The following is a 21545-nucleotide window of genomic DNA, read 5'->3' on the forward strand; positions in this document are numbered from 1 at the left end:
GAAGTGGCAGAGGAAGGAAACAGTCAAGTGAGAGAAAAAGAAGAAGAACCAATGGAGAGAAGGAGGGGAGCAGATAAGTGGAAATAGTTTGGGTGGCTTAAACAAAACTTACATCGTTCGTAGAATGAAGGAAGGTGAAATAGAGAACAGGGGAGAGAACGAGAGATCTGTTAGAGAGGGAGGATGAGAAAGAGAGGGACACTTAGAGAGCCAGAGACAGATAGAAAGAGAGAGAGAGACATTGAGAGAGAAAGAGAAAGACAGAGAGAGATAGAGAGAGAGAGAGAGAGGGGGAGAGAATAGAAGAGAGGGATATGATGGGAGCATATCATTTGAGAAATCCTTTGTTATCGACATATCATATCCTGTAAAAATACTGACAAGATCTATACAACTATGATGTTCCTATCAATCGTTCTCAGTTATGAATCTAGTTAAGCGACTTCACAGATATTTACGAGGCATCTTATTTTCTTCTTCTTCCTCTTCCTCATCGAAATCCTCCTCTTCGACAGTTGCGTCCTGGTACTACTGGTACTCGGACACCAAGTCGTTCATGTTGCTCTCAGCCTCTGTGAACTCCATCTCGTCCATACCTTCACCAGTGTACCAATGGAGGAAGGCCTTTCGTCTGAACATGACGGAGAACTGCTCAGAGATGCGTTTAAAGAGTTCCTGGATGGCGGTGCCGTGCCGATGAAGGTCGCAGCCATTTTGAGACCTCGGGGAGGGTGTCACAGACAGCAGTCTTGGCATTATTGAGGATCCATTCGACGAAGTAGCTGCTGTTATTGTTCTGTACGTTAAGCATCTGTTCGTCAACCTCCTTCATGGACATACGGCCACGGAAGATTGCGGCAACGGTGAGGTAGCGGCCGTGGCGAGGATCGCAGGCTGCCATCGTGTTCTTAGAATCAAACATCTTATGTGTTAGCTCGGCAACAGATGTGGCCCTGTATTATTGACTACCACGGCTTGTCAGAGGAGCAAATCCAGCCATGAAGAAATGGAGACGTGGAAATGGAACCATGTTGACTGCTAGCTTACGAAGATCTGCGTTCAGCTGGCCAGGAAACCTGAGACAAGTAATGTTGTAACGCCACTCATGGTTGCAGACACAAGATGATTCAGGTCACCCTAGGTCGGAGTCGTAAGCTTCAGGGTTCGGAAGCAGATGTCGTAGAGTGCTTCGTTGTCGATGCAGAACGCCTCATCGGTATTCTCGACCAGTTGGTGGACGGACAGGGTAGCGTTGTAAGGTTCGACGACGTCGTCTGAAGCCTTTGGCGAAGGGACAACGCTGAAGGACGTCATGATTCGATCAGGGTATTCCCCACGGATCTTGGTGGCCACACCAGAGCCAGTTCCACCTTCCAAAGAATGCGTAAGCTGGAACCCCTGTGGACATAGACACATAAAATAAATGGTCACGTATGTTTAAGCCAGGCTCTTAGTCATTTGGTGCGAGTGACCTATTTTTAAAATGATAATTGAATAGGAAATGGAAATATTCATTAAGGGTAAACGATAACTTTAATGCAACAATTTCAAATATTGAATTCATTTCGTGGCTTCTTTCTATTAATATCTTTAAATTTCTATCAATTCAAAAGAAAGGATATTTATCAAAAGATTTGGAGCATTATGTTAAGTACTATATTACAGATATGCAGCATCTGAATAATAATTACAAAAGCCAGAGAACCACTACTCCCGATAATGGCAAATATTGAATATTAAATGAATGATTCGAAAATAAAATAATGAGTAAACATTATCCAGACAAAATTATTCAAACCAAGATATCAAATAAGGGATTCTGATATTTGTATCGAACAGATGAACTGTTGTTAATTCAGTCACTAGACGACAAAGTCATAATAGCAATTTGGAAATATACGGACACATAATTACAAGTGTTGCCCTAAAACACTTCCAAAGTCAACTGCATAACGCAGGCATCAGAACAAAATTGTAATGCTTTATAATTAAAGTGAAGGTTGTTTTGTAATGCTTCGTGAAGGATGTATTACTATGATCGAAACAGTCACTCAAGTTTTTTAAAGGTAAAGACCAGTTATGGTCATGAGATTGCATTGTGAAAGAAACGATGTGGAATCGATCAGAAAAGGTTGATCATCTAGCATCTAGCATCTGCAAGGTTCTGGAATCATCAAAATGATAAGAAATTTGGCCCATTCTTCGTAAAGTTACAAGCACTATACACAGAAAGATGTATATGGGACTACCCTATATCTCTCACAGACCATGAGAGAAACAATTTACCAAATATATGAATTAGTAGGCGGTTTCCCGGCAAACTTTTTATCATCATGTATTAGTCAAAACATATATTCTTTCACATGATCGGTAATGAGAGCTTCCATTTCATTTTTTGAAATTGGGGCGTTTCCAATACTGGTCTTTACCTTTAAACCAACCTGAATACAGTCACATCCCTTGGCCTCCTTTCGTACAATGTCCATCACAGAATGAATTAGTTTAGCGCCTTCTGTGAAGTGTCTTTTGGCCCAGTTGTTCCCTGCTCCGCTCTGGCCAACGATGAAGTTGTCTGGTCTGAAACGCTGACTAAATGGACCAGAACGTCTATAGTGCCTGGCTCGAGGTCGAGAAGAACCGCTCTTTGGACGTATTGTCCTCCTGCCGCCTCAGTGTACTAGACGTTGATACGCTCGAGCTGGAGATCAGAGTCGTCTTGGTAGTACCGGTCGGGCCGATACCGTATTCTTTGGAACCTACAAAAAAACAAGTTATGCTTTCCAGTAGGTTCCTCTTTCATTTCATGATCTTGATCTTACTTTGTCAACTATATTGTGCAAACTTTATTGTGCAAACAATATGAAATGAATAAATAAAATCAATCAATCAGAGATCACCTCCCAGAACTAGACAAGTATAGGCGTTAACTGAGAGAAAGGATTAGAGAATCATGCTATGTTAAATTGTGATCATATTTTCAATCTAAATTCAAATAACTTTTACAATTAAGTTTACAAATTTATAAAATTATATACAGGCTTCAACTGCAAAGACAGGAGAGTAGACATGATTGACGAGGACGAGATGCGATTTCATCATTTTCATTCAAGTACTTGGTAAAGGTAGATTTAAATCATACAGTTAACCACATGAAGAAATCAATAATATTTACCTGATCACGTGTGAAACCATTATGCACTTGATTATAGGAAATCCCAGAGATAGTATTATCATCAGCACCAGAGGAACTTATTACAGGTTTAAAAACTAAGGGAGCATTTGTGAAAATAAACAAAAAATTGAGCACCGGAAGCCTTATCGATGTTTTCTCCTCTAACAAACATACTAAGATTTCGTGTTTTTGATCTGGTAAGAACTAGAGAGCGGATAATTCCACGAGTATCCTAAAGTTATAAATTCACATTATTTAGGGTAAAGCAAGGATCTTGCTAAAGAGAACCTAATAAAAAACATTAAAACACAATCTGTTGCGTTAAACAACAGAATCATTCTAGAACGCTGTATCATGTTAAAGAGCGCCCCCTTGTGCTGTCCTGATCAACGCACTTGTACAAAAAATGTTGATTGTGTCAACATCACAAAAAAATTAAATGATCGTGTGTATTCTAGCAGCTTACGTGCCACAACAATAATGGCAAAACTAGCAAAAGACCAATATAAACATCATTCGCAATGGACAAAGATATACCTCATATATATCAGCCGACTCTCTCTCTCTCTCTCCCTCTCTCTCTCTCTCTCGCTCTCTCTCTCTCACCCCCTCTTTATCTCTCTCTCTCCCTCTCTCCCCTCTCTCTATCTTTCTACCTCTTTCTTTCTGCTATGCACATGCAAATATTGTTGTTCCCATCTTGTACTACATCGCTACAGGGAATTATTTTGAAGCGTAAATGATTTGCCATCATCCGAGAGCGTCTTCGTAAGCTCAGAATCATCGATAGTTGAACACAAAATATAGAGCTCAAGTTGCTATGTTAGGCAAGCACACAAACAAAATAATGACGGACAGGGTGTGCCGGGCTGCTAGATGAGTAGGCCACTTTACGTATGTGTCACAGTGGCGATGCTTGTTGAAATAGAAAATGATTATCACGATAAGTTTGTTAACACTTTCCACAGACAAGAATTGATACAAAATATTTATAATAAAGTGCGTATTTACTTGATGACACCATAGCACAGTTAAAATATACTATATTTGAAGATTCATGGATTTTTGCATCGCATTTCAGTTGTACTAAGCATGTATATTATGTTACAATGCCTTTCTGAATATCTATTTTTTAAACGCTATTATAATTATAAAGCTTGACGTATCACGTGCCTTTTAGAAAACAATGTAAATAAGAAGTTTGACAATTCTAAACTACTGTAGTGCAACCCGGTGGAAAAGGGCTGCTGTGACAAAAATATCACCCCCCCCCCCCCGAAAAAAGAGCTTTATCGAAAGTAGCTTTATCATTATCCCAAACAAAGCTAACGGGATACACTTGCCCGCTTTTGGTATCGCACAAACAACGACAATACGACTAGTATTGTCTTATTCATTTAATAAGATCACATTGTGATTTCAATTTCATCAAGTAGATTATTTTGAAGAATTACATACGACATAACGATATGATAAGAGCAACTTTTGCATTCTGCACCCAATAAAATCGTCAAACATTTGCTCACTCACAAAGAAAACCTTAGGCCATTGATTTAATTTGATTTGATTTTTATTTGATTTGATTTATTTTCCACTCAAATATCCACAATTTGAATGACATATATAAACCATACAGTATTATAATAGAACAAATGAATTATAAAAGTAACTAAATAGTGACAAGTATGTTCGTAATAAAATAAGTTTACAGAGTACAATTAAGTTTGAGAATAAGACAAACTGAGAGGGGGAAAAGGGAATCTCAGAAAAGCTACGCTTGTTGAGCGAGATTCCCAGTATAAAGTAAGTAATAGACCTTCAACAACGTGCATCAGATCCTGCACATGTCCGCTCCCAGAGAGACCAAAGACGCGCGATCTCACCCGCCCGCGCCAGATCCCTGGGACTCCCCCGCCAAGGCCCATTCAGCGTACATCAGTCTGCCGTTGCCAGGTCGAGCAAGCTCAAGGTTTGTCCGACCTAGCAACGAGCAACATAAGTATTGCGCACCGAACAAGCCCCGACAAAAGAAACACAAAGACCCGGCATAGGCAGCCGAACCCGCGCGTCCGGAGACTCTCCGGAGACTCACCGGGAACAAACACGCGAAAAACAGAAAACACGCCGAAGATGGTCCAATAGAATTGTTGTCCCCCCCCCCTCCCCCTCCCCCACCACACTTTTAAAATGACATTCGGCAGACAGCTGGACGTAGAAAGGAATTTATGATAATTGTTATCATAAAACTAAAGCAAAAACAGCAACTGGGATACATCAGCCAAATGTTACAGATAAACTCTAGATTGCGCAGTTTCTCCATTGACGATAAAACCACAGTATTGTTACAAATGCGGTCGTTATTGTCATTATCATGATATCTTTTTCCATTTTTTAGTTCAAGGCCATGTACTATTGATAACAATTTTATTCAAACTGGCCTCGATACGCACGCGGTATGTAACATAGTCTGTCTACAAGGAGAAATACCCCCCCCCCCCCCAACACATACAAGTCATGGTGGGTGGCGCGTTTCTAGCTGATATTACATGTACATAGACAGTTATATATTATTTAGGAAGATATTCCTGGAATTAAGATCGTTCATGTTATAGTCAATAGAATTATCTCTGCTCAGTGCAGTAAAAAGTGAGAGTGATTATTATGTAGTGTTACTATAGTGTACTTCAGAATTGCTTCTGTATCTTCCTGGTAGTACATGACTTGTATTACAGTGCCACCAATTAGTATATACAAAGACATGATTTTATATCACATATGAATATATGAAAGTTCTTACCGACAAGTTTCAACCACTGTGTCTAGTTCTCATTGATCACCCTGATTCAAACCATTGGTGGTTCTAGAAGGGGCGTGGAGGGGCATGGAGTCCCCCCCCCCCCCAACCCACCCCCAATAATCCTCCCCAAACAGATTTATTCTCCTTGAACTGTTCTGATTCTAATTTCAAACGCACTGAAGCCGTTCAAAAAGAAGACGAACTAATTTCCCCCAAGAAATGTAATATAATTTGATATACAGTCAATGGTGGAGGTTACAGCTGCCAATTTTTGTTGTTGTCTTGAAGCGAAGCTACATCGCCAACCAACCGACAAAATTCGCATAATGCATCAATGTGGAACTCATGCCAGCAAATGAAAGAAAAAAACGGTGAGGTATACAGCCATGATAAATACATGCACAGTAAACGACTGGTTCATTCATAGCCTTACCAAGTTTTGCGGTGAAAATAAAATTAGGCTGTTCACATATTTATCAAAATTACAAAGTAAAATAATGTAAAGCATGAACTTTGGGGTCGGTATACTGTCTAATTCCATTTCAGTCAACGTAGATATCAACATGAGGTGGTTTCAAATCAAGATGTTTAATATTATATACGAAGGATACTTTGGTAAGATTTGGTGTATATAGAAGCTGCCAAGAAGTGTACTTTTTGTAATTTTGCAAAATCAAACGGTTATTGTAAACAATCTATGAGCTGTACATAATAATCCCTTGCTTTTCATTTAATTTGGTTCACAATATGAGTTATTATGAACAGGGATCTTTGCAGTTTTTTCAAAACTGCAATATCTTGGTAAAGAATCAGAATAATGAGGCAAATTTCAATCATGATATGATTATAATGTATGTATTTTGATTTTTGTTGTATAATATATATGTACTTTCATATGTTTATTACTTTTTACATGGCCTATGTTGAAAAATGCAGGAATAAAATCAAACATACAAACAAACAAATTCCTTTATGGTAAAGAGGGAGAGGTATGGTCTAATGTGCTCATAATTCAGAAAATAAACCAACAGAATATGTAATTTTCTTTTTAGGATTGGCACCCTTTTTAGTTACAAAAGGGACGCTTTTTTGTTATTGGTTTTGGGGAAATAAAATTATGAAGATGAACGCCCCTGTCATCCAGGGATCTGAATATGGCACACCAAATTCATAACATGTTACTTGGCGAAGCGAGTATGGATTTTGTAATTAAAATATAATTTTTAAGCAAAGTTCGTTCACAAATTACAATAATCGTTTATTTTCGGGGTTCGTTTTTTCTTCTTTGTGGGACGCACTTTTTAGCTCAAGAGTAATTTCGACTGTGCAGCCAATAGTACATTTACTTATAAATCAGAATACTCCTTTTTCCAAATTGAAGAGATGTGTATTGAGCGTTTTTTTAAAAATAAAGTTCCCATGGTAGAGCTGCCAGTATAAATCATGGAAGGTTTAGTGATACATAGATGTCACCATGCTACGATTGACACGAGATTTAGAGCCTAAATGATGATAATGATTGGATAAAAAACAATAATGATGATGTATGGACACCAAAGAAGATTCTTAGTGATCGATTTGACCGGAATCTCACAGGATTCGAACCTGTCCCATGACATCAACAAATTGTGTTTATTTAATCACATGACAGAGATTTGATAATGTTATACTCCTATTTCGTAGTTTTTCCATTTCAACTATAGCAACATTAGTTTGTAAGTAATTTATAGGACCTGTGTACCCTTACTCTTGTCCTAAAGACATTTTGCGGTAGCAATACTATGAACATATTTTGAAGAGAATGCATTTAATTTCAGGCCTCTATCATAGTCTGTAATCACAACGACAAGCAACATATTTAATATAGTAAAATGGTTTAATCCTCACAGAGAAATACATGTAGACTATTCAAATTGGTTTTCTTACAATTTTCTCTTCCTTAACCCCCCCCCCCCTCCCTCTCTCCCTTCTGATTCACTTTAATATACATGCACATGTTGCCCTTGTCCACATTCCTCTCAAATATTGTTACCATGATTACCCCCCCCCCCCCCCCGAGATGAGAGACAATGGTGCTAAGGTAGTGACTTTAATTCTAGAGTTTGAGTGAATAGAGACCATTATTGATAATAAAAATGGGGAAAAAATGATCTGATCGATTCCTAAATTCTCCCAAATTATATATTAATTTTATTCAGGATTATTTGCATGATGGGGAGTTAGTACAGTAGATGGAATATAATAAGTAACATTTTAATACCAAAAATTACGCAGTTTTTCATCATCCTTCAACAACCGTTCACTTCAAAATAAAGGCATTATGGTGGATTTGTGCCATTGAACGTAGTAAATCTGAAATATATATGCTTTTAATTTATTACTGTGTTCTTTCATTGAATGACAAAACTTCCTCTAAGATATTCAAAATTAAATGATATAGTCTACTTACTTGTTATCAAGTTGCAACTGGCAAGTGAGAAGTCTGTATCAAAAACTCCATGGCAATCCATTCCCATTAGATTTAGGTCTGTTCCTGTTCTTAAGATTGTATAGATCTTCACACAGTATAGATTCCAAGTCTCTATTGCCTACAGAATATGGTCAAAATTAAGGAAAAACATTATCTCTCACCACGCGACACAGCACTACAAGAACGCGAAAATGTCCATATCATGCACAAATTATTTTTTTTCTCCATGAAATAGAAAGAAAAAAGTATAAATATTATACACGGCCTTTTTCTCTTTCCCACTCTAATCAAAGTGCGGCGTTGAGTTGACATGAGCTATCTTGACATGCTAGCACGCTTTAGGTATGTACAAGTACAATGTACCACTAGCTCGAGATAGCTGTCACACCGGCATTAATTTGCATACGTGCCGGTGTTGTAAGACGATGATTGGCCCAAAAGATGATTCGTCATATCTGTCATGTCCAATCATAGAGATTTCTATATCAAATGGGTGTATACTTGTCGTCACATCAGGGGAAAACCCTTTGGACCGGTTTGAACCAGATATCCTTTTAGTTTTTTCCTTGTAGTTTTTGTTCTTGTTGTTGTTCTCGTCGTTGTGCTTGTTGTTATAAGGCAGAACACTTGATACATACGATTTTATAATTTCAGATAGGCAGTGAAAGAAAGGGCAAATCTTAAAATGAAAACTAAAAAAAGATTTAAAACTGGTCATACACCATACATACTAAATAACCATAAGTGGAATGGATAACAATGAATTACAAAAAAAACAATGGTTACAAGTTTTCAAACAAAATACAAATGTACCATGTGAATGAAGTTTTCTAATAAAGATAATATAAAAAATATAAAATTCAATACAAATTCTTAAGCACAGGCAAGTCAGGTAAGATTATTCGGAATGGGTATGCAGACAAGTGTAAAATTGAAAGGTAGATTTTCAAATTTGCTGGATATAAAGGTGACAAGTTTTCCAACAAGCAAATTAGAAATAATCAAATAAATGAACAAAGTAAAAAAAAAATCAAGATTTGCCAAGATCGGTCTGAAGATTATAAATATGCTGATAAAATAATGAAAGGTTGCAGGTTTTCATTGCCAACACCCCTGCAAAAGATGTAAAATACTATGTAGGCCTAATAATGTAATGTGAAAATTGAGTACATGGCACTTTTCTACACCTCATTAACATTTGCCCGTATCTGAACCTTATTGTGTAGATTCCATATAATTATGAATGCTGAGAACTTTCCTTTATCTTATTTTCGTTGATCCATGAGAATTATTTTAAATTATCGTGTGTGTGTTTGTAACTCGGTTTTTGTGTATCAATCAGATACAATTATTTACATCTGGGGACCGACCTTTAACGTCATCACCCGACTCAGCTTCGAAGTACGTTTGTAGCTAGTTTGTGGGGTTTATTGCCGTTGGGTCTACAACCGGTTCATCTACTACCCAATCGGTCTATCTCCATTTGGTCTACACCCAGCCCGTCTACTACCAAATTGGTCTATCTCCATTTGGTCTACACCCAGCCCGTCTACTACCCATTTGGTCTACACCCAGCCCGTCTACTACCCAATCGGTCTATCTCCATTTGGTCTACAACCAGCCCGTCTACTACCCAATTGGTCTATCTCCATATGGTCTACACCCAGTCCGTCTACTACCCAATCGGTCTATCTCCATATGGTCTACACCCAGTCCGTCTACTACCCAATCGGTCTATCTCCATATGGTCTACACCCAGTCCGTCTACTACCCAATTGGTCTATCTCCATATGGTCTACACCCAGTCCGTCTACTACCCAATCGGTCTATCTCCATATGGTCTACACCCAGTCCGTCTACTACCCAATCGGTCTATCTCCATTGGTCTACAACTGGTTTATCTACTACCCAATTGGTCTATCTCCATTTGGTCTACACCCAGTCCGTCTACTACCCAATTGGTCTATCTCCATTTGGTCTACACCTAGCCCGTCTACTACCCAATTGGTCTATCTCCATTTGGTCTACACCCAGCCCGTCTACTACCAAATTGGTCTATCTCCATTTGGTCTACACCCAGCCCGTCTACTACCCATTTGGTCTACACCCAGCCCGTCTACTACCCAATTGGTCTATCTCCATTTGGTCTACACCCAGCCCGTCTACTACCCAATTGTTTTGGTCTATCTCCATTTGGTCTACACCCAGCCCGTCTACTACCCAATTGGTCTATCTCCATTTGGTCTACACACAGCCTGTCTACTATCCAAATGGTCTAATAATCATCAAATGATCATTATATCTTATGGATTGAAGACAAAATGGGCATTAGACGAACTGGGAATTAGACGGACTGGAAATTATATTAAATGAACACTAGAGCAAATGGTTAGTAAACATATTGGAGATAAGACCAAGTGGAAATTAGACCAAATAGCTATTAGCATAATGGTCATTAGACCAATGATGAGTAGACGAAATGGTTATCAAACCATGTGGATATAGTAGTCCGGCTGGAATAGACTAATCGGTAGTACACGAACAGGTTTTAAATTTTGTACTACGATTCCCCCCTCCCCCCGAAAAAAAAATAGTTCACTGTTAACCTACTTAACCTTTTCCGAGGGTTATCACCATCACCATTGCTAATAAACTTGAGTTCTGGTAAAAAAAAGAAGAAAAAGAGAAGAAGAATACTCACAGAATCAAACGAAACTTACACTGAATGTTCAAGATTACAAATAAATGTCATTTGCCAAACAATTTTTTTTGGTAAAAAATATATACTGGCTGAGTAATGAGCATAGAAAGATAAGGAAATCAAGGTAAGTAATAGGCCCGACTGTGTACAGTGCTCGTTACTTTCAGACTAAGCCAAATTATCATGATTTTGATGACTACAGAACCTTGCAGTACACACCAATACTTACATGCTACATGATCAACTCTTTCTGATCCAATCCCCACCTTTTCTTTCACAATGCAATCGCATGACCAGAACTCAACTTTATCTTTAACAAAAGATACTCGTAGTTGATTTTTCTGCAGAAGATAGTTTTCCTTTTTTCGTGGGAAAGTGAAATAAATCAGTATTTTGTTCTTCTCTTAATCAAGTTCTACGAAAAGCCTAACAAAATGCAGATGCAGGGGAAATTATTTTTCATAAAGGCCAAATTGTTTTCCTCCAATTCATCTTCTTAGATACTGCGTTTAATTTCATCCACGGTTATAGATGAACTCCATTCTCTTACCATGAAAATCAAATACTTAATCAGAATTAAAAAATGATTTACCAAATGCTCCTTTCTTTGATCAATTAATGTTATTCAAATAAATAATCTCTTCTTATACTATCGCTTCTTACATTATGCGCAATGACCGATTGGATTTAGATTTATGGATCGATTATAATATTACACAGCATAATATGTAGTTGTTTGGAAACTTTTCATCAAACTTGTTATTAATAATAAATTACAATACTTCTTACAATCTACTCAACATTTTGCACTTGATAAATAAAAGCAAATTTGTTATAGAATTTTAGTATTCGCTATGATATCAAGCTTTATCAAACAGAGCTTGTGTTGAAACACAAACATTAACCGGAAAAATGTACATAAATATGTGTTGTACTATATATATATTAAAACGTGTTAAATGGTAGATTAGTTAAAAAACTTTCTATTTTCTTGTTGCTAAAAAAAAACTGCTCATAAACAGAAGTGAAAGAGTAAATTACATTTAAACTGCTCATAAACAGAAGTGAAAGAGTAAATTACATTTGATCGTCACTAACGTTGTCGAGAGTGATACTTTAAAATGTATCAAACTTAAACCATAGTTTTAATGATAAAACATGCATTGCGAGTGAATTAGATTCGAAATGTATGAAGAAGATTAGATATGAAATGTATGAAGAAGATTAGATTTGAACTAGAAATGCAATCGTGTCACAACGATGTGCGTGCAATGACGCCGTGTTTCTACGTGTCGAACGAAAGAACTTCTCTCGGACTATCCAGAGCAATTTGTACGAAGTCTTTAGCTTCTGTAATATTGGAGACAGGTAGGGCGAAAGAAAGGCCTCAATAGTGACCTTCATGGGATGGTAGTGACTATGCCTACGAAGTTTGAAAGAAATTGGGATAGGGGAAAGAACGTAGAAAGGGCTCGCAAGCACTGCGTGCAAAAACAAATGGGATTAGTTGCATGTTCGTCAAATCAATCAAGATCGTTCCGCTAGGGGTCAAAAGCGTGAACCCGATTTGCCCCATAGACAATGCGTGTAATGCATGGGCGGAAAACGTACAGGATCTGTATTATGACCGGAGTTAAATTGTTTTTTCTCTCTCTCTTTATGTCTCTTTATGGGCCGTATCTGGTATCATTGGAAAGAAAATTTCATGGTTGTTATTGTAAACTACTCTCTTTTTTTCTATGATAATCCTATCGAAACATGTGATGTAAAATAGATTTAAAGGACAAAATGGCGTCTTAAATGGCCCCCCTTGACTACTTTCAAAAATCCGGCCACGAGGTACCCTGCGTATTGCATCTCGGAATGTCATTGCAAATTTTCAACGAAAAAAAAGGATGTTTAGGGGGCGAAAAGTAGTCTGAAAAAATGACGTCATCGCCGATAAGTGTTATAATCGGGCGGAATTCGTATAGTGACCCTTGTTCAAAAGCGATTTACTCACAATTTTCTGTGTAAACATATACCATACTTGGTATCATTCGAAAGGGCACTTCATTGCGGTCAGTTTGACACCATTGTTATCTGCGCGCAATGTATTGCACGCATTAAACGCGCTATTACGTAATGCATAGTAAATTCATCATTTTTGGCGATTACTTTGCGCTGACATATTCGAATTTTACCAAACTTAGTAAACAGTTGTCACGTATATGGATACATATGTCTGCCAAGTTTCATTGATGTAGGTATAAAGATCGCCATTTTAGAGCAAGTTGAAGTTATTTCGGAATTTTCTTGAAAATGGCGAATTTGGAGGGCAATTTTCTCAAATTTGGTCAGTGATAGGGTATATAATTTTGTATATGGCTGGAAAGGGCATATCTTCAAGTATCTAAATCCAAAAAAGGGTACGGGTTTGCTAAGCCATTATGGAGATACGGCCACAGAGAGAAACCCAATTCCCAGAACTTTAGAGGGCGCTATTTATGTTGTGCAAAGCCATTGGAGCGTGAAATTTAGCATGGCTATGTGCAATTATGAGATAAAGATACTGTGAGATTTACATACAAAACGGAATTTATATGAGAAAGTTATGGCAGTTTTAGATTATTTAGGGGTCCATTTTTCAAGAACTTGAGAGATTTTTGACGGAGTCGGTTTTAGATTTGAATTTCGAGTATGAAGATGGCATTTTGAAGGTCAAGTCATTCGTCGCAGATGAAAGAACATCTCTCAGACTATCTAGAGGAATTTGTTAGAAGTTTGTAGGATCTAGGATAGTGGAGATAGGAAGGAAGATATAAAGGCCTTAAAATGGACCAGAAACGGACAAAATGGCGCCTGGACGGTCATGCATGAGTGATTTCCAAAATCGAAGAATGTAGTGACCTTGATGAGATGGTAGAGACTATGCCTATGAAATTTGAAAGGAAAAGGACATGAGGAAAGCACCTAACTAGGAATCACAAACACTACGTGCAAAACGAATGCGATTTCCTGACGATAAGGATAAGGATAAGGAAAAGGAGGAAAAGGAGAATATTAATGGGGCAGAATGTGAACGAAAACAAGGCAATGACGAAGGTCGTCATTGCAAATATGAAGAAGTATCGTCACTAACGGTGTCGAGAGTGATACTTTAAAATGTATCAAAAGTATCTATAGTTTTAATGATCCTCTTTATTAATAAGTCGATTCCCCTCTTGTATCCATCCATTGTTTTGATGATTATTTCTATCATATTTATATCAGGCCGCATTTTCATGTATTTTGATGAACTCATAGTAATTTGGTTTATACGTGATTAGAAATGTACTTCATTTGTTCTTACATCTTCATCAAGAAGAGTCATCTCCATCAGCTTTCGGAGTCACATTGAATTATTTCATTATTCCTCGCTGCATTCAATATGTAAGTATTTGGATTACTTTCATGCGTTTTTTCTTATTAAGTATTAAGTATAAAATAAGCTGACACTAAAATCACTAAAATCAACATCTTTTCATCAATATTTGTGTTAAGAATACAATCATTTTCTGAATTATCTTTCAGAAATATAGATAAAGGTCTTAGGTCTATGGTCTAATTATCGAATATTTTAATTTTCTTAACAAATCCCTTCTCTTCACCTTTCTTCCCTCTGTCTTCTTCCCCAGTTTGTTGATTCCTTCTCATTTCTCTTTTTCCTTCTTTAAAATTTGAAATATTTGTTTATGTAAGTTTTGAGTTTGACCTGCAATATGGTGTACAATTCTTTTTTAATTTTAACCTCAACTTTTGTTCTCTGTCAGTTTAGGTGAATGTATAAAAATTCTTATTAAATTTCAACCAGTGCAGCTGATGTCTATGTACGTTTTTGTCTTTGGACTGTTTTTTTTTTAACATGGAATTTTTGTATATAAACCGAAATCAATGATGAATGAATGAATGAATGTGCATTAGCTATAACGAATGTTGGCAAATATGAACAAACTTACTTATAGAAGAAAATGAATGTATCCCTCGAGAAGATAGCTAACACATGAAACGCCATAAATTAGCTTTAAAACAATTTGTCTTGACTACAATCGACTGATTTTCTATTCATGTTTGGAAATTAAATCTCAGAATATGCAGATTTCAATGGTCGCAGCTATCAGGAAATGTCCTTAGGCGCTATTTGAAATATTTGAAACTTACCGGGAGCACCGTTGAATTTCGATTATTCAATTTCTCGAAAGCAGCCTTGTTTTAGGGGCTAAATTTTCTAGTGCTTATAAAACATTCACAGGGGCATCCAAATATATCATTTTTTTTTAAAGAATCACTATCCATCCAATTTTTAAAATTTCCCCAAAATAACTTTGAATTACCTTTAAACAACATGTATATCACAGGCTCTTTTTCTTTTGGGAAGGGGAGGGGGGCTTTTTTCTGAATAGTAGATAGTACAAAAAAGAAAAGAAAAAAGGAGGCGGCTGCCAAAAAGGAGGCGGCGGGGCGAGAAATACTTTATTTTTGTTATTTGGCCTAAAAAACAAACACTTATATTTCATACAAATATTTTAACTATATCCATTGCATAAGTTTGTATAGCCCAAACCGATAATGATATAATAATGATAATAATAAAAACGTTGCTTATAAAGCGCTTACCACCGAAGTCTCTAAGCGCTTATATGGATAAGATCTATTAAGTAGTCACAAAAAACGCATGAAAATTGCATTAGAAAAATGTCTGAAATATGCTACATAGACACGGACGCGTGCAAAATACCTTTTGCCTTCAAATTATTATTATTTTTGTTTAAAATCAAATAACTTTATTTTCAAATTCGATTTTTTTTTTGTACAACTATTCCAAATCATTACGAGGTATTCACATGGGGAAGCATAATCCATTACAAGTAGTGAAAGGGGGCACGTGTCCCGGGTGACAGTTGAAGGGGGCGCAAAAACGAAAAATAAAGGGGGTGCAATAAATGCCCCAAAAAGAGTGCAGAGAAAGGGAATAAAAGGCGATCCAACCCTTTATAACAAGTTCATTTGTGTGAAAGCAGACAAATAAGATAAACAGAATGGCGAAAGAAATGAATCGGACAATAATACAGAAAGCTATAAAATTAATGATTAAAATATAAGATCACTAAGTCTATGCGAATCTCAAAACGGCAGTTTGGCCATTGGAGTGTGACGTATTCACGGATAACTCTCCCGCTTGTCGTGTACAAAAATATCATTAATTTATATTTTTCTCCTCGAAGTTTGCTCATACCTGTGTTTGGGGTGAGTAGTGAGCATGCGCGACTTGTCGGTGCTCTGCGCTGCATGTCCTGCGCTAATTTTGTTAGCGCTGAAGCGAGGAGAGTCACGTGACGAAAATCCAGTATCTCACCGAAGTTTGCTTTTACCATTCTTATAGGTCCATGCTTTTACACAGCAAAACACTGTTGAAACTTCGGCGGGCATTTAAAAAAACCATACTCCAGATGTGGGTTTTTCGATTTTGATTTTTCGTCGTGTTTGCGAAACACCGGAATGTGAGACAACCCGACGCTTTGGGTTGCAGGGTAAATGCAGCTAAAACTAATAGCATTCTCTAAAGGGTCAGATAATTTACAATTCTCATTGCTTCGCTCCTCATCGTGCCTTATCGTGCCTCAGTGCCTCAATATGGCATTTGGGGAGGCTCAGCATTTGAAAGAAATCTTAACTTTCTTAATTGAATACTGTATATTCCTCCAGGCAGGCGCGTTCGCAGGATGTTTTTTTTTTTTTTTTTTTTTTTTTTGGGGGGGGGGGGGGGGGTCTCACAAATTCCGCAACGACTCAGCCAGCCGCTGAATAAGCTGGGGGGGGGGGAGGGGGTAAGATATATATGTATATATATATATATATTTTTTTTTTTTTTGAGTCCCAAAATTTGGTCGATCGATATTTCGTTTCGTTGGGGAGGGGGGGGGGGGGGGGGGGGTAAGGTCAGCTTTTTTTTTTTTTTTAGATTTAAAAAAAAAAAGGGGGGGGGGTTTCCTCCAAAACACATACATACAAAAAAAGTTTAAAGGGGGGTTCAACCCTCAACCCCCCCCCCCCCCCCCCCCGCGTACGCGCCTGTCTCCAGGACTATACTAACCGGGGGGGTAGCTCCCAGAAGATGTTTAGTCATCCAATTTGTCCATGAATTTACTTTTGTGGATACAGTGAATCGTTTTGGGGGAAAAGGTCGTCTTGAACGATTACAGCCGGACAAGTGCTCCTGGACTTTTACTCACAGGCATATGCTCCCCCCCCCCCCCCCAAACAAAAGGCAACTCACCTCTACCCTTAGGACAATTACAGCCAGACAGCTAAACCCCGGACAAAATCTATCGCCTAATCAAATCCCCCCCCCCCAAGTAGTTTTCCTGGGGTTAATAATAATTGATTTGTAGGAAATTTATCCGGGAGTATATTGTCCTAGGGGTTACTTGTCCTAGGGAAAGTTGTCCGGGGGGAGGGGAAGGGGTGCACGGATATTACAATTTGTATCTTGAAACTGTCGACGTTTACGGTTACAAATGAGTGTGCCAATACAATAACAATGGACGTTTTCAATGTCCTACAATTTACGTGAAACGAAATTCTGACTCTACTGAGTAACTTCCATGAAATAACTCCTCCATTTCAGCCTCATAAATTCGTATCAGTATTGTACTGACAATACACAAAGCAAACTGAAACGATATGATCTCGTAAATAGCAAGTTATCTACAGCACATATAGCTGTGCCGCAAAACTGATTCCGGATTGCAAAATTATGCTACATGTACATGTATAACACTCAAGATATGAAACAAAATGTATTACCTTTCATTTTAGGTACGTATTCCAATATGTATGTTTCCAGTTTATGTTGGATAAGGAATGAAGAAAAATAATATGTAGCTGCATACATATCAACAAGTCGCAACACAAAGTATCCTAAAAATATGACATGCAATATACGTGGCGCTGAAGTTTGAACTCTCCTAAAATTGGACTTTGGTCTTTGGAAACGGAAAGCCAAAATAGACAAAGGAAATGTGACAATACAGTTTGAGTGTCAACAGAAATATGAAAGGAAATAATAATTATGTTGACAATGAAATCACCACCAGTGGCGTAATGAGCAGAAACGTTGGGGGGGGGGGGGGGGGGGGGAGGGGGAGGGTGCAGAAATTTTTCCGCATCACCAACCGCCTCTTTAACATGTACATGTTACATGCAGACCCTGCAGGACATTTTTCAAAGTGGGGTGGGGGGGGGGGGGGGGGGGGGGCTCGTATTTACGATTAGGTAGAGCGTAGCAAGCGAAGCGATTGGAACGTAAATTGGCGTGGGATCCAGGGGCATTACGGTCAGATGACCATTCAGGGACCCGCCTTAAGGCCACTAATGGGGCCCAGGGGCAGAGCTCCCGGAAGCTAAAGGGGTTTTAGGCATTTTTACGGTTAGATGAATTGGCAGGGGGCGGAGCCCCACAAGATCAGGGGTTTCAGACATTTAGATAACGGTCAGATGAGCATTATTTTGAAACCTCATTTGTGAAACTTATAGGTGACTATTCTTTTTTCTTTCATTCTTTAAAAAAAAGGGTGTGTTTTGGGGGAGGGGTGGAGCCCCACTGATTCACGGGCTCTGACACTTAAGCTTGTAATTGACCCTATAAAAAATTATATACTTCCTCGGCAAACTGCATTAGCAGCAGTGCCATCTACGACATGGGTCTGAAGAAGCTTGCTACAAAGCAAGTGAAAGCTTACCAAAACAGATAATTTTCCGCTAATTGTGAAGAGAGCATTCATTTCCTTTGTATTCGCTCTTTTATAAAGGTGCTCCTCCCCCCCCCCCCACCAAAAAAAAAACAAACTTTTGTTCAGTGCTCCTTCCTTCTTTTAATAACGCTCCGCCGCTTCAGCCTAAGTTGTGAACTCTAAAACTCTAAATTTACCATTTTGTCAATCGCCTCTAGTTATTTTATTTTTTGTATTGATGAAATCTGCTATCACATATTCATCGATTGAACTTTATTATGTTGTATATTTCAGTCATACAATGGCAACCTCCAAGCTTCAAGGGGGAGGCGATTCATCCCGTAACAGTGGCAGAAGCGACAATGAAGAGAGATACGAGGTAAAAAATGAGGGGTGTCAATATTCGAAGGATTGGAGAGCGGAAAAGGGAAATAATCCTACCAGCTTCCAGCATTTGGAATAGTTTTTTATTCGGGAATATTTGGGAATCCCCTCAGCACTGTTAGACTCGATGAGTTATTGGGTGGGCTCGCCAACACTGTCTTAAAGGGAATCCTTTTTGTGGAAAATACCCTTGGAAAACCTCCCTACTTTCTTGTAAACAATTGGGGGGAGGGGAGGGGGTATCTTATTCCCATTGTAAGACTTTCATATTGTGGGGGAAGTTGCCTAATATTTTCTTATTTATGTTATGTTGGGCAGGTAACAGTGTCAGTGAGGGGTCCAAGATTCCACACCGTCCAATGTACCCTCAAACCAGGCCAGCGATCCTCGGTGTTGTTTACAGATCACCAAGGGAGACAGATAGAGATTGTGGTGGATGTCAAGGTAAGATAACTGGAGAAAAGGACGCTCGAATGAATGTAAAAAAATAACTTCATGTAATAAAGCCTTTAAAAAAGATGTTGTATTGCCCTTTGCGACCGACCCAAGAATCTTGAAATATACGGTCGGATTTTTAACAGAGTTAACTTTTTTTTAAATCCTTTTTTTATAATTTTTTTTTAACGAACAACCTGTTGTTGATCCAATATAATTTTAAGTTGAAAACAAAGGAAGAGGAACGAATTATACAAGGGGCAGGAATTAAAAAGTTGATATTGTAGCAGTATCATATCAAATCGAAACAAAGTTACCTTGTGAAATTTTAACTCTGTTATAATCATTCTAGGAATCAGCGAATCATAGTCATGAATTGTTATTGAATAAAAAAAAAAATCATTATTTTGTGAAAGTTTTACCGTGACAGACAAGGATTATAAATACTATTTTTGTTTAATGATCTAAAAGGATTGTTGCTTCTGCTAATTGATTAAGTCATTCGATTAGTGGAGGGGTCTCTAGCCCCAGCCCTAATTAATATTGGAACCTTTAAAATATTATAATGATATGCATCGATCTCGAGGATAATGTCATATGTGTATATATAATCTTGTATACATCTATTCGTCTACACAAATCGTAATACAAACCTAATATTTTTCTCTATCGTTTCTGAAGGAAGGAGATACACCTGAGATGCTACCCGTGAGCGTCCAACCAACTGATGAGAGGTTGGGACTGGACACTGCTCCAGAAGAAATAATGGAGATTGTAAGCACAGCTTCATTTTCCTATGGTTATGTTTGCAGGAATCATTCATGTATGTGAAAACGTTGATGGTGGTGGGTGGTTATTGATAATTTTGTTCAGGGATGTTCGAAGCTAGACTTTGAGCCACAAGCGCTTCTGGATGAGAACTGTCGACACAATTATTGATAGCGATTCAAATTTTTAAAAGAGGTAAACATTAACTAAATGGTTAATATGCAATTTTTCTTTTATTCACCTTTTGTTGTCCCCCTTTCGTTTTTGTTCTAGGGATAACTTTGATCTGATGAAGGCTGATAAGCGTCATACCTCGGTCTTCCTCTGTCTTTGCACCATGTTTGCCAGACGGATGATGTGCTGCAGATTAACAAAAAGTAGCAGATCCAGGATTTTCTTGCCGGGGGTGGGGGGGGGGGGGACTATAAAATGGAGTGCGGTCACATAATGTTTTGCCTCTCCCAATTCAATTTTATAGTCTGGTATATACCTTATATAAAAAAAACTCCCCCATACACACACACATGATTTTTTTCGCAGTGTTAATTTTTTGTTTTATTGTGATTTTTTGTTACTCTAAGCTTCAAAATGTATAAATGCTGAATAAGTCCGACCCGAATTTGCCAACAAACAGTGGCATCATTGATTCCAAACGCTGTAGATATTGGGAGGTGGACATACCTGACGGGACTTCAGATTTGTAAAATAAAGTGGTGTGGATGGGTTCTAGGACACCTATCCCCGGATAACCACACCCAGTCAACTACCCCCTAGGGCAACCACTATCTAGGACGACTACCCCCCGGTGACTGCAACCGCCCGGACAACTACCACCCGGTCAACTAGCCCAAGACAACTACCCCCTAGGGAAACTACCCCCTAGGGCAACCACCCTCTAGGACGACTACTCCAAGGGACAACTACCGCCCGGACAACTACCACCCGGACGACTAGCCCCAGACAACTTACTACCCCTTACGACAACCGTCCTCTAGAACAACTACCCCCGAACAACTATTCTAGGTGGTAGTTGTCCGGGGGTAGCTGTCTGGGGGTAGTTGTTCCGA

At 38.3% G+C, this 21545-nt stretch overlaps 1 pseudogene; it reads right to left on the reverse strand.

Moving 5' to 3' along the window:
* Positions 1 to 427: 427 nt before the first annotated feature.
* LOC100890223 lies at positions 428 to 5688 on the reverse strand (annotated as a pseudogene).
* Between the last annotated feature and the right edge of the window lie 15857 nt (positions 5689 to 21545).

Source organism: Strongylocentrotus purpuratus, unplaced genomic scaffold, assembly GCF_000002235.5.
Source record: "Strongylocentrotus purpuratus isolate Spur 01 unplaced genomic scaffold, Spur_5.0 spur5_scaffold_16, whole genome shotgun sequence".
Classification (NCBI taxonomy): Eukaryota; Metazoa; Echinodermata; class Echinoidea; order Camarodonta; family Strongylocentrotidae; genus Strongylocentrotus; species Strongylocentrotus purpuratus.